General features: G+C 35.2%; 1 long non-coding RNA gene across 1 annotated transcript; it reads left to right on the plus strand.

Annotated features, from left to right (window-relative positions):
- The first annotated feature begins 5,995 nt into the window (after positions 1-5,995).
- On the plus strand, positions 5,996-6,861 carry LOC148931024 (uncharacterized). The gene is made up of 2 exons (XR_016136336.1): positions 5,996-6,215; positions 6,308-6,861. It is a non-coding gene; the product is annotated as an uncharacterized LOC148931024 (long non-coding RNA).
- Positions 6,862-14,906: the final 8,045 nt, after the last annotated feature.

Here is a 14,906-nt window from a genome sequence, read left to right on the forward strand (position 1 = left end):
CTTTTTTAGAAACTTTCTCTCTCCAATTAATACACTCAACCACTTTTTATCACTCTTATTAAAATATCCAACTTTCTTTATCTCTCTACTTTAATACTTACACCCACCATTTCTCTCTCCAATTAAACACTTTCACCAATAATTCCTAAAATCCCGTGCCGGCTAAGCAATGTGTCATCTTAGCCGGGACGGAGGGAGTAACAAATAACACTTATAAATTCACATATCAATAGCCAGAATATCAAATGTCAACAACTCGTATTAAAATATCAACAACTAACAAATAATACTTATCATTGTCTCGGGGAAGCTCTCAAATTACTCAAGATGACAAGAATAACATCTCTGTGATAAAATTGCCAACTCGCAATGAATAGTTTACAAAGATAGCAGGTCTAAGCTCAACATTTGCCCCTCTTGTGCCCTAGTGCATTGGGCGTCGGCTCTTCTTGTACGCAAAGTCGTATCATTGCGGATCACGCTTTCGTGCTTAACTTTGTCTATCATCATCTCAAAATTTGTTGCTCAAGAAAGCAATTACAGATTTATGGTCCATCCTTCGTAGTCCCATCTTAAACTACATTCTTTAGGGAAGTTCCTATTTTGTCTAGATTCTTTCGTTTCCTTGACTAGTGATATGAATCCGGGTAGCGCTAAACTAAGGAAAGTGAGGTGAAACAGGTGACAAAGAGCCAAGCCGCAACTGGAGTCAGATTTGAGCAGTGATTCGCCTATCCATATGATGCCCAAATGCTATTCGAAGGCTACCATTGTTTTCATCATTAAAAGAGCTTCGCGTGGATATCTTGCACGACTCAATCGGAGCTTGGATGAAGAAGTTATGGTCATTTTACGAAAGTCGCGAAGTCAAGCAAAGGAGGCTCCAGAAAGTTCACGCATGCGGGTGTTTTGTTGCATGAAAACACCCAACCAGGCGATTTGTGTCCGAGAAGAATTTAAAAGGCGGGATTTTGAATTATTTTGAGTGTCTTTTCATATTCCAACCCTAGTTTGAGTGACCTTTCACCTCCTAATCATCTACATCTATAAATAGGGTCTTTTGTATCATTTGTAAGAGATTAGAGTTGAGTTTAGAAAAAAAAGAGTCTCCTTTGTGAGAGTCCCTCCCCATGTTGGGTGAGATGAATGTTTGGAAAAATTCCACGGCCGGGCTATGGTTGCTTTGTGGATAGCCCGGGGTTAATCACTTAGTAAAAATGAGTGCTTGGATGAAAGTTGCCAAGGGTTGTTATCATCTTTTTGGTGGAGGTCCTTAGGTCTCCAAGAGGTTCTTAGGTCTCCAAGTGGTCATTTCCTCACACACTTTTCTTTCATTTCTATTCCCCCATCTATGCAATATTTTGTTCTACTCCCTCCGTCGTGAAAATTACATATTTCCTTTTTCGTCCGTCCCTAAAAATTTGTCACCTTTCACTTTTACCATTTTTGGTAGTAGACTCCACCTTCCACTAACTCATTCCCCTCACATTTTATTTTAAAATTAATATATAAAAGAAGGAACCACATGCCACTAACTTTTTCAACCCACTTTCTATTACATTTCTTTTTAGAGTAATATTTATTTAAGTTTCAATGTAATGTGTTTTTATGTTATTGTTGTAGTGTTTATAGTTTGTAATTTTAATTGTGTTGCTTTTACAAGAACAAGTCTTGGGCTAATTTTGAAGATTCATATCAACTAGAAAATTTTTGTCACACTTTGTCTCAGCTATCTCAAAATTCCACTTCTTCAACTTTCACTTGGTTGGTTGAACGTCTTGGAGTGTTGATCGAGTCGATTACTTGGAATGATCTAGTGAACAAGTCTAGATCTTGACTGAAGAAATGGTTGATCTCAGAGTAGGAAAGAAACTGAGGCTCTGATACCACTCTGTCACGACCGCATTTTGCTAAGGATAGCGAAAGCGGGTAAACCGCGAAGAATAAGGGGGATTAAAGAGAACGAGAAAGAAAAAGGGCTAGAACTTGAGATTATGAACAAATGCCAAGTCAACGATATCATAAAATAGAAACCAAATATTCGATAACATGGTCTCGAGATAGAATAAGCATCTCGTCAAATGAATCAGAGTTCGTGGTCTCGAGATAGAATAAGCATCTTGTCAAATGAATCAGAGTTCGTGGTCTCGATAACATGGTCTCGAGATAGAATAAACATGATTCTACAATTCTCTCTTCACAAAATCACAGCAGAATAAGTCCTTACAATTCTCACTTTACGACTTCGTGTATGAAGACACGAATCGTTGGAAGATCCACTTGATTATTTAATAACATCGACTCTAATCATCACTTCTTCCTCTTGACGTTCAACCTGCACATTTATTAATAATGCAGGGCTGAGTACAGGAGTAGTACTCAGTGGATACGTGCCGAAAAGCAAAACATACATTATATAGTTGTCAAGCTATCACAGTAACACGCGAGGGTTTTTCTTAAAAGGCCCGAGCTTACTAAATTCTTTTGTGAGCTAAAAGTTTGACTACAGACTAACTTCTTTCATTATTCATAATTCATCATTCATAATATATATTGGTCGGTTATTTCAGTTAACCGATCGGTTATCGGGTAGAACCGATATAACCGATAACTGGTGCGATGCCTTGCTCCCGGAACCGAACCGAACCGATAACCGAAATTCAAGAATTTTCGGTTCGGTCATCGGTTAACCGACTAACCGATGACCGAATTCCCAGCCCTAGATTGCGTATTAAAACACGGGTTGATTTAAATTAGGAAAAAGAGAGGAAAGGTAGAATTTGAGATGATTGCAAGAATTTGCAATTACATTTGATTTAATACATTCATACCGCAATTACATTTGATTTTGCTACATCCGAAGAGCAATTACATTTGGTAAATCGAGCCGCAAAAAATAGATTAATCTAGGTCCGGTCAATTGCATTTTAACATTCAAATAAAAATCTAGGAAGATAATAGATCTACTATGTAAGAAGCATAGATCTACATCTAATATACTATACTACCATACTGCATAATCAACTATAAATAACAACACAATCATAGGGCTGCAAGTGACGGTTGAAGAATAAAAGGAGACCTTGACCTCAACAACAAATCACTTGCAGATGTGCTTCGTATTTACCATTATGCATCATATTTAAAATTATAATATTTTATCGGTTCTTTAAAAATCGATCATATTTACCATATTAGGATATCCCTTAAAAATAGACCACTATTTAAGGAAACTTTGTTCTCACTAATAACAATACTTCAATCACGTTTTTATTCTACATCTATCTTACTTTACCGAATGCGTATTAAAACACGGGTTGATTTAAATATTGTCTATTTTTTGGACGGAGAGAGTATTATATATTCACTATTTTTCATTTTTTTTATTATGATATATTAAGGACTAAATTTCCTATATAATTATGTAGTATTATTTGTCACATTTTAACAATATATCATAAATTTCCTATAATATAGTTACAACATTATGTAAATTATTTAATAGATTTTATTTTATGTTGTTTATTACTCCCTCCGTCCAAAAAAAATAGAGCAATTGGTGCGTGACATAGGTTTTAATGTAGAATTGGTAAAGTAAGAGAGAAGGGAAAAAAGTAAGAGATAAGTAGTGTTAGTGGAATGATGTGTAGGGTTATTATTTGTTGAAAAATTTCCATAAATAAATGTGTTGTATTTTCTGTGCACGGCCAAAGATGGTAAGTGTGCTCTATTTTTTATGGACGGATGAAGTATTATATTTGAAGCAAATACAACTATACGAGTATATTTTTACTTATAGTGATGTTAATCTGGTGATACCAGTGGTCTGGCACCGACCTAGACCCCGCTGGAGCGACATTCGGGTATGGACCCTAGAGCAGGCAAGCAACGTTCAAACCTTACTCAAATATAACCCGAATTAGATAGGCATGGTGGTTGTGGTGGCTAGAGACATTGATGAATGATTCATCAATGGCGAACAAGGGAAATCATTTGGAGAGACTCAGTGACAGCGAATTAATACAACTTGGAATTCAAACGGAAAACAATGTCCACCACAATGGGATCCGGCTACAAATTGAAATGGTGCCCTTCATGCGTGAAGTTGATGCAGCCTCAAGGGAGACATATTGTTTTCAGTTTGAATTTCAAGTTGTATTAACTCGCTATCACTAGTCTCACCTAATCATTTCCCCTGTTCGCCATTGCGTTGAAGTGAGAAAGAAGTAGAAATGAGAGACTTGGTAATGGATGAAGACTTGTACAATTTTACTTTGCTACAAGCTACTAACGGGTCCGGTCATCCACGACCATAAATCAGAGTTAGATACAAGTCTATATTTGAGGTGGATTTTAACAAAGTTTATTAGTATAAATTTAGATGGTATCCCAAGTTTCGAGACCCCTATTATTTGATGTTCAAAGACTCTTCATCATTTACTTGATATATTTTAGGTAGGTTACTTAATTAAGAAAAAATATAAGTATATTAATATTTCACTGGCATAGCCAATATTTTTATATTGGGGTTTCGCACGGCACTACTATTAAAATTGTTGCATATCTTTAAGTATCGACGGCACCATAAAAATTTGAGATATAAATTAAAGATACATACAGTGACAATATATATGAGTGTTTCAATAATTAAAAGATAGATTTATATTAAAAAAACATCAATGAACATAAATGAACAAATAAACAAAAATTATAAGTACCAAATTACTAGTGTTAGAAAATTGAAAAATACTATTAATTAATTAATTACTAGCTATGAGTAAAAAAATAAATTATTTAATAGATAAATGAATTAGTAAGGAGAAAATTGAATAAAATAATTTTATGATTTGTTGGGCAGTCAAACTATTAGTGTAGTTTATTATCAAAATGCCACGAGCAGTAGTGGGATAAAACAAGAAACTATGGTAAGGGAAAAAAATATCCTCCATAAAATGATTTTGGGAAACAATGTTAATTGAGATATGAAAATATGAAAAAAAAAAACCAAAAAAAACAACAACAACATATTTATCACGTAAAAAAGGTAAGTGAATTACAGTCTTCTTCTTGGAAATGCATCACCTGCTTCTCGATCCATGGTATAATATGGAGTATATGAAGGGTAAAACTTGTAAAGTAAAGCAAACATCATTAAACAAAGAGGTATGAGCAGAAGACGTGAATATAGCATTGTTGTCTCAATACATAACAAATTCATTCTGTTGTTCAATGGCCGAAAACCTGAATATAGCTGATTAATAATTAATATTACCGAGTTAATCCAGAACAAAAAGTTCCATGAGGTGTTAACCAAAAAAGTACTACTCCTAATAATAATGAAATGAATCTTTTCCTTTCTTATTGGGCTACATTAATGAAATCATTTGAAGGGGCTACATGGTCATGGTTTGGGCCGGCAGAATATAAATATTAAAGAGAATGGTTGGTTTTAAATTTAATGAGATGAAGTGGCATAGGAGTCTTGTCCGAGGATAAATTTTGGAGAAAGAATACTCATTTTTCAAAAGAGTCCACAATTTTCTAAGATAGATTTTTTTAAAGGAAAAATTACCTTTAAAGTCATGAACTTTTAAAATAGTTTAAATTTTTTTCATGAATTTTACTTTTAAAATAGTTTAGTTTTTTTAGTGAATTTTAAATGTTGCATATAAAGTCATGGACTATGAATTTTTTATCCAACCCGACCCGATAAATTTCCAACACAAACTTATCTTAGATAGCGTTTAATATTTTGAAGAGTTTTCTACTTAAAAGAAGTTCTATATTATTCATTATTATATATTTGTACAATATTTTACTTTCAAGTTTAGGATATCATTTTTGTATATTTTAAATAGGTTATGTTTGTTTATTAAAAAAAAAAAAAACTACTTTACGAAATGTTGCAATGTGCGATATAAAAGGAACTTAAAAAATTATGCTTCCAATTTCACGGACTTGTGGAGGCAGTTGTCATACAAAGAAAAAGAATGTCAAAAGCAACGAAATCAGAAGTGTTATTATAAAATATAATTGCACAATTTTATTGACGGACCACTTTTTAACTATTTATAGTCGGTTTTCTCCTCTTTTACTCACACCACTCCACCGTACACATACTTTGCTTCACCATGAATCTAAATACACTTATTGACAGTGATTTGATTCGTCTGGTGATAAACTCGTAGATTAGCAATTGTCTTGGATGTTTAAAAGTACATATTTTAGTGTTTTGAAGCACATTACTTGAGTTTTCATCTATGATCCCCTACTTTAGTGTTTTGATAAGTTTGTCGAATTTTTGTAGTCAAAACAGGTGGAAACGGGTGAAACAGCAGCCAAAGATTAGGCCGGGCGTTCTACTGCACGAAGCCGGGAGTTTGCTCCAAAGGTCGGGCGTTCCCACTGTCCCCGGGCGTTTTCCCATGGAAACTCGCTGGGGTCGGGCATTCGCAGCATCATCGTGGCTCAAGAAAAACGCCCGGGCCTGGTGTTTTGTTACTTAAAATCGCTCGGCCGGGCGATATGCCTGTGCGCTGATTTTCTTCTATTTTTCGCCCCAGGTATAAATAGGACCTACTCAGCACACTTTCCACACGCCCTAGAAGCAGTTTCCACATTTGTGAGCAGATTGAAGTGACAAAAAGTCCAATTCATCAACAAGTTTAAAGACGAAGACGAAGACGATTTGCCCATTCAATTCACCTTTGGGAGTATCTTTATTAGTTTTCCTATGTTCAATTCACTTTCTATGGATTTCTCTTGTGAACTTGCGTTGAATATGAGTGGCTAAATCTTTTGTACAGTTTTGGTGAAGACTACAATGAACGCTTTTGATTAATTGAAGGACTTTTGATTACCTTTGCTCTTGTGATTTCTTTGTATCATTCTTGTGCTTTTTTAATTCAATTGCTTAGCTACCAATTGAGTTTGTTGACCTAGCTATGAGTAATAGAGAGATCCCTAATTAGGATTGATAAAAGAATTAACAACACTTAGATAATTTGCATTCGAGAAAAGGAATTTTAGAGTGAGGGCTTGAGCCTTTTGTTTTAAGGAATTAATTGTGAAGTATTAGACGGAGACTTCAATATTAATGATTAATCAATTGGTTGAGTGCACCCGAGAGAGGGCTTAGCCTAGACTAGCAGCTTTCCTAGTAATCCTAGAGACTTTAATTGGGTAATCGAAGTTGTTGAATTGTTCGCATCGTGTTCGTTGTAGTTGGATCTAAGGCTCTACTGTGTTCTTTTATTTGAAACTTCTCTCTTTGTTGTGTGCTTTTAGCTTGTTTATGTTTATTTGTTTTTCTTCAAAATCAAAACCAATCTTTCCAGATTCTCTAGATAGTAGTTAAAATCGGGTCATGGTACTTAAGTTGTACAATTTGTCTCTGGTACTTAAGTTGTACAATTTGTCTCTGTGGATACAATACTCTTACTTGTTTATTGCTACACTAACCCCGTACACTTGCGGATAATTCTCGTGTTTAAAATAAATCAATACGTATTGATTTTCGATATATTTTGGTAATATTGATAATACTTTTATTTGTAACATTCAGACTAATGTTTAATTATCATCTTCTTCCTCAAATGCAAAGCCATGAATAATTTGTTTGAAGATGGAGATTGGAGATGGAGATGAAAATAAGAGTATATCGTACCATTTAATCATAACAGCATAACATCAAACAAGATAACAAAAAATGCTCCTTCATTTGCAAAATACTAGTTCTACTGAATAAAAACATAAGCTAGTTGAATTGGAGACATATGTCTTCTTTGTTTCCCGTTCATCCGAATCTCTCTGTTAAATGAAAAAAGAAGTGAGATTTTAGATTAATGCAATATGGGAACAAGAATGAGCAAGAAAGACAGTCATACCTTAAAAATCTGTCTCGAAGAGAATGGTTATCCTGCTGCTATTTTGTCTTAAATAGTTTACTGAGTTCATCAATTGTACGACCATCAGTATCATCGGCCACGACCACCGTGCCTATCCAATTAGGAATATAATCTAGGAGGACCTCAAGGCATTCCACTTCTTGATGGGCTGCGCAGGCGTGCATGGAGAACTGGGAGTTCAAACTTCGCATAGTGAATTTCATCATTCATGTTTATTCCCTCTGAAACCAACTCATTCTCACCCAACTCATTAATGTCAACGGGATTCTCCACGGTGAGAGGTGGAAGGAAGTGTGGGATAAAGAGAAAGAAAGAGGTGGAGCTAATATTTCCGGCACGGGTTTTAGGAAATGTTAAAAAAAATAGGTGAAAAAAAGTTAGTGGAATATGGGTCTCACTTGAATATATATAGTTTTAAATGATACGTGAGTAGAATAATTTTATGGATGTGGGGCCTTTTTACCATTTATGGTAATTATGAATCGGGACTCCTATTCGCGGATGGACCAAAATGGAAAAACATAACTCTTATTCACGGAGGAAGTATCATTTAGAGTGAGACATCCCAAAAAGGAAAATGTGTCACTTATTAGAGTGGGACGGAGGGATTATCTAATACTCTCTCCGTCCCATAAAAATATGTGCACTTTCCATTTTCGTCTGTCCCACAAAAATATGTGCATTCCAGTTTTGAAAAGATATCAATTTAATAATGTTGGTCCCACTATCCACTAACATTATATTAACTACCACTCTCCTCCTCTCTTTTACTTTACCATACCATTCTCTTCATCTCTCTTGCTTTATCAATTTTTTCTTAATTCTCGAGTCATATCCTCTGTATTTTTATGGGACGGAGGGAGTAAGATAACTTGAATCACTATTTGAAGTATGGTTGTCAACTGGGATGGGCCAGCTAGGCTCACTGTAGAACTAGGCTATAATTGGGCCGTTTATCAAACACATAATTAAGTACCGGTGTGCACATGCCCTTAATGTGCACCGAGACTAATAGGGAGTAGTATTTTTATATATTATCAAAAAGAGAGAAAAGAAAAAATGGTACTGTGTCAAGACATCCTAGTCGAATGAGGTTCAGAACTTGTAACAGTAGCGCTAAGGCTACAAAGGCGGCGAAAACCCTACAGTTTGAACTCACATGCGAATTATCAGCAATCACACAACTTATTTTGTCGTTTGGATAGCGTGAAGGGGATCGTCCGCCGGAGCTAGCCCGTCGGAGAATGTTGTCAGCTCTATCTACTAAAACTATTTTATCGTGAATAGATTGGGCATTGACTAAGGTGACCTTGTTCAAACTTCAAATCAAGAGGAAATAATTAAGTAAGTTATTCCTGTTGTTTCATTCCAATATTTATATTTCCGCATTTCAATTCTATTTTACAACAGACCTTAATGCCGTGTTTGGTTATTTGGTGGCACACAGTCATGAGCGGCTTAACGTGCCTTGGGCAGGGAATGGCGGCCAAGGCATGAGATTGGCTGCCGGAAACTTCAGCCATGGATTTAGCTTAAGGATTTGTTGCTTAATAAATTCTTGTTCACAATCCCAAGTTTGTGGACTAAATGTGTATTGCCTAATTTGCATTTATACCATGCACATACCATATCAGTCATACACGTTGGCCTGTTCGGTAATCATATCACTAAATTTTATAGGATGTCGATATTTATCACCATACTATAGATAAAATTTCCACATTTTCAAATGATAAATTTGCAAAAACAATAAAATTGCTCCATATTAATGCGTATATCGCTTGTCGATAGTTGATTCTTCAACCGGGTTATGTGGATAAAATCCAATGCTGTTTTTTTTTTTTTCAAATTAATTTTTTGTGAGTTGCTTGTATTTATCAAATAAATTACGTTTCACATTCAATATTATTTAATTCTGTTTCTTTCACCGACAGATGGTTGATATATGTGAGCAACGAAATTAGATTTAATTAGTTTTAATTGCCCCTTTTTTGTACATGGTTGAAAAAATGTGAACATGTAATCCTATGGGCCACTTCAAGAAACTAAGCATATATGGGCCGCTTACTAGAACGGGCCGAACAACATTGATTGGACTAATGGGCTCTCGGTCGTAGCCTGCTCCGTTATCATATACTCTTCTATAGGTTGTTCATATTAAAATACTTTAAAGTAGGTCAAACTTGATCATTTGTAACTACATTTTGTTTATCTAAATTTAATTAATATAGATATTAGCAAGTTTCCCCTATAAATTAACTTTACTAATATCAACTCTAATGGTTTAAATAAAATTGACTCTTCAGTTGTAATAGCAGTCCTACGTACGTGTATATGATCGAATATTTTGCAATACTATTAATAAGAATTAAACAAATATGAGTGATGATGATAGATTAATAGTAAAATACTAACATATTATCGAAACAACCCAAGATATTTTAAAATTCGTACCTATTTGTTTAGGGCCTTTAGGCATATTTTTAATAAACTAACAGATTATATATACTCTTATTTTCAAATATATAACAGACTATTATATACTAATCAAATTTAATAAATATTTATTAATTTGTACAGAAAAAAAAATTGTTATTAATTATCGAACTAATTAAAAACAACAAGTTGACCTTCTTTGCAAATAAAATGATGTAAAAAACTATTGTTGAGGGTGGTTGCACGATTGTGACAGATGTAAAAAAAACACCAAATTATACTACTAAATTTATTTCTACACATTGTGGGCCTCAAAATGATAATTTGTATACATAAGACATCTTTTAGAATTGCATAATTTTCTTTCGAACATACATTTGACAAAGTATACAAGTATAGTACTCCCTTCGTCCCACTTTAACAGTCTCATTGACTTTTCTGCACTCGTTTTGTAAAAGTGATAATAAATAGTTAAAGTGGGGAAATAATAAAGTAAAAAAGAGAATAATGTAGATAAGACTCTTCTCTATATTATTCTCTTTTTTACTTTATTATTTCTCCACTTTAACTATTTATTATCATTTTTATAAAACGAGTGCAGAAAAGTCAATGAGACTGCTAAAGCGGGACGGAGGGAGTACTAAATTACACCGAATGGCAAAAAAAAACAACTTATTTATTCTCCATAAGATTCAAAATGAAAATGCATACTTAAATAATGCCAAACTACTAAAATAGTATCATCTTCCTCCATCCATTGGCAAAAGAATATGATCCCTAGAGATGCTGTCATATCCCACACTTGAGTTCATATCACCATTACCAAAGTGACTCATTCCATCATCAATTCTAATAAAAGACTCCGTCTCTTCTTCATCGTGAACATTAATTCGTGCCCATGAGTGATTCCCTCAGAGTATTAGCCTTTCAAGCTCCATTCGTCCCTAACCGGAGGACATTTGATGTGCAAAGGACTGCCATCAAGATTCTACAAAGTGGATTCTATTGGCCAACTCTTTACCGTGACTCTGCAACACATGTGTTGCAATGCAATGAATGCCAACTCATTGGTGGAATATCCAAAAAGAAATAGATGCTCATTCATTGAGGTAGAATTATTTGATGTACGTGGGATAGATTTTATGGGACCATTCCCAAAACGGAGGAGTATCAATATATTTTGCTTGCAGTTGACTATGTCTCTCGATGGGTGGAAGCAATTCCTACCAAAACTAATGATCTAAACTTGTGACTTATTTTGTGAGGAAAAATATTTTTAATAGGTTTGATACACCCCGTGCACTCATAAGTGATGGAGGCTCTCATTTCAACAATAAATGGCTGGACAACGTGTTGGACAAGTATGAAGTCAAGCATCGAGTCACTTCACCTTACCACCCTCAAGCCAATGGGAAAACTGAGGTTGCGAATAGGGAGATTAAGTTCGTTCTGCAGGAAACAGTAAGCACAAATAGAAAGGATTGGGATGATGCGTTGTGGGCATATCGTACCGCATACAAATCTCCAATCGGTATGTCTCCTTATCAATTTGTTTTTGGAAAATCATGTCATTTTCCTTTTGAGTTAGAATATAGGTCTTTTGGGCGGTAAAGAAGTTAAATCAGGATTTCTACAAGGCCGGAGAAGATAGGCGCATTTTTCCTAATGAGACGGATGAGTTTAGAATGGAAGCCTATGATAGCTCGTCTACTTACAAAGCGAGGATGAAAGCCTATCTTGACAAAATGATCAGCCCAAGGGAACTCACACTGAGGGATGTTGTTTTGTTGCACAACTCAAGACTCTCTTTTTCCCGGGAAGTTGAAGTCAAAATGGACCTGCCCCTACATGATCAACAAAATCTGTAATAGTTGGACAGTTGAGTTGTTAGCTCCTGATGGAACTCTAATCCAAGCCAATGGCCACCGTGTGAAGAAAATTCTATAGCTCGGACAAAGTAATGGAGGAGGACGAGGTTTCATTGGAGAAACCTCCCAAAGAGTAGAAGGGGTAAAGTAAAGCTAATGATTATAAAAGAGCGCTTATTGGAAGGCAATCCAGTCATTTATTTCCAGTTTTTAAGTATTTTTTTGTTTTAATTTCGTTATTATGTTTATTGAAATTTCGCAGCTTCTGGACTACTCCCAGTGACCGCTAGCGCTTGCGCAGCGGTCCGCTAGGGCCTACTAGAATGGTTCTGACTCACTTCCAACGATCGCTGGATCTTTAACCGCACTCCAGCAACAATTTTTTGAGTTTTTGCTTTGTTCAGCCTCACCATGAAAATTTCAAGGTATATATACTATTTTCTTTGATTACTCACGTCCCAACCGACTCTACAAACTTATTTTACACTTTGTTGTAAATAAGTTTAGAAGGATGACGTGGTGGACGGTGAGTTTAGGATGTTTTTGTATTTAAAACTCGAAGGTAAAATTTATGCCATGAACATAGCATGAAGAACTTAGAAACACGCATGTAGAGGGACACATTAGACTGAGTTGCCTATGATTTTAAATTCTTTCCACCTATGATTAAGTATGGCTTAACGTTTTGATTTGATGGTTTTGTGAAAAGATGCATACTTAGTTAATTGTTTGTTCGCCTTGAATCAAGCTTATACCTTGTGAGATTTGAGCCTTAATTCTTTCTTGTGTGATATATCTCCATGCATGTACATGTTTCTAGAACTTGCTCCTTATCTACCTAAGTTTACATAATGTTTAAGTAGATAAGGGAAGATGTTAGACAATCTTTTCATAGCTACTTTTTATCCAAAATTTTTGACCCTTTTCAAAAATCTCTTATTACCTTTGGAGCCAATTTTGAGCCTTTAAGTCTATTCCTTAGAAGCCAAAATAATGGGGACAATTCCTTGGGTTAGTGTAGTTTATTTTATTTTATTTTGAAGGAATTGGAGAGATAAGGGAGAAGTATATAAAGTGGAAAAAGTAGTATGCTTAAAGTTTTAAAAGTGCATGTTCTGAAATTGAAGAAATTTAAAGTGTGATTGATCTAGAGAGGATGCCTATGTTATAAAATAAATAAATAAAAAGGAAGGTTGTGAAGAAAAGAAAGAAGAAAATCAAAGGATTGGAAAGTGAGTTGAAGGAAGAATAAATGTTAAAAGTGTCTTAGGTTTATAAGAAAAGTGGGGTCTATTTTACTTTACTTGGGTTTTTTATTTTTTGTCATTTTTAAGCCAAATATTCCTCACCTACCAATGAGCCTACATTACAACCAAAATAAAGATCTTTCGTACTTTTGATGCTTCGTACTTTTGATGCTTAATCACATCGAGTAGAGGAGGGATTAGACTTTGAGCAAGCCTATGATAAACTTTGCATGATGCATGATTTGAGTGTTTATACACATTACCTTATACACTTCCTATCTTTGGAAGTTTGCCACATGTGAGTGCATGAATTCAAGGTGTTCCATGAGTTAGTAAGGAAAGTGCATTAATAAGCCTTGTTTGAATTGATTGTGTTAATTTACGCTTAATGTATTCATTCCATTTCCATGCTATGAGGCAATTCTGACGTCTAGTCCTTATGCAATCTATGCGTCTATATTGTTTCTTTTGTGTTTTGTTTGAGGACAAACAAAGAGTTAAGTTTGGGAGAGTTGATACGCTCGGTTTTTGCACTATTTTAAGGGCATTATTTGGTCTGTTATGAGTGTCAAAGTTGCATTACATGTCTATAAATTGTACTCCCTCTGTCCCTCTGTAGTAGAGGCAATTCTTTTCGGCACGGAATTGAAGAAAAGTTGTGTTAAGTGAGTTAAGTAAATGAATAATAAAGTAGGAAAGGAAAAAGGTAGAGAGATGAATACGGAATAAAGTAAGAGAGAAGAAAAGTTGTTGTATTTTGCCAAAAAAGGAAATGACTCAGCTACAGTGGGACAACTAAAAAAGGAATACGTCTTAGCTACAGAGGGACGGAGGGAGTATATTTTGTCTATTTTGGTATTTTGACGTGTTTTGTGAGAAATATGCAAAATAGAGCCTAAAATAATAGCTAAAAGTTGAAGTTGGAAATCTGAGTATTCGAGAGGTCCAGCGGCTCGCTGCAACACAACCAGCGACCGCTAAACAGATAGCGGTCCACTTTGGAAAAGTTAAGCTGAAAAGGAGGAACACACCCAACGACCGTTGGTTTGTGCACAGCGACCGCTCCAGATGATCCAGTAGCTACGGGATGATTGCCAACAACTGTTGAAACAAAGTGTAGCGACTGCTGATCAAGAGGCAGACGCTACGGAACACATTGCAGCGACCGCTGAACAACGTATAGCGGCCCACTGGGAAAATGCGGTGCACAGATTTGACCTACTTTCTCTTCAAGATTTACCATACTGTGCTGAATATTTGTCATAATTAAGGGACATGAAAATAAGGCTATAAATACCCCCTCAAGCTTCATCAACAAGGGACTTTTGCAGTATAGTTCCAGGTCAAGAATATTTTTTTAAAACACCTATATGAAGGAGAAAATTACAAATAAACTCCTATAGAAAGGAGGAAACTACAATTGATGTCAAGAGGGCTCGAACTCGTCA

This window comes from Salvia hispanica, chromosome 3 (assembly GCF_029641045.1).
Source record: "Salvia hispanica isolate PSC_SH4W2 chromosome 3, Shi_PSC_v1, whole genome shotgun sequence".
In the NCBI taxonomy this organism is placed as follows: Eukaryota; Viridiplantae; Streptophyta; class Magnoliopsida; order Lamiales; family Lamiaceae; genus Salvia; species Salvia hispanica.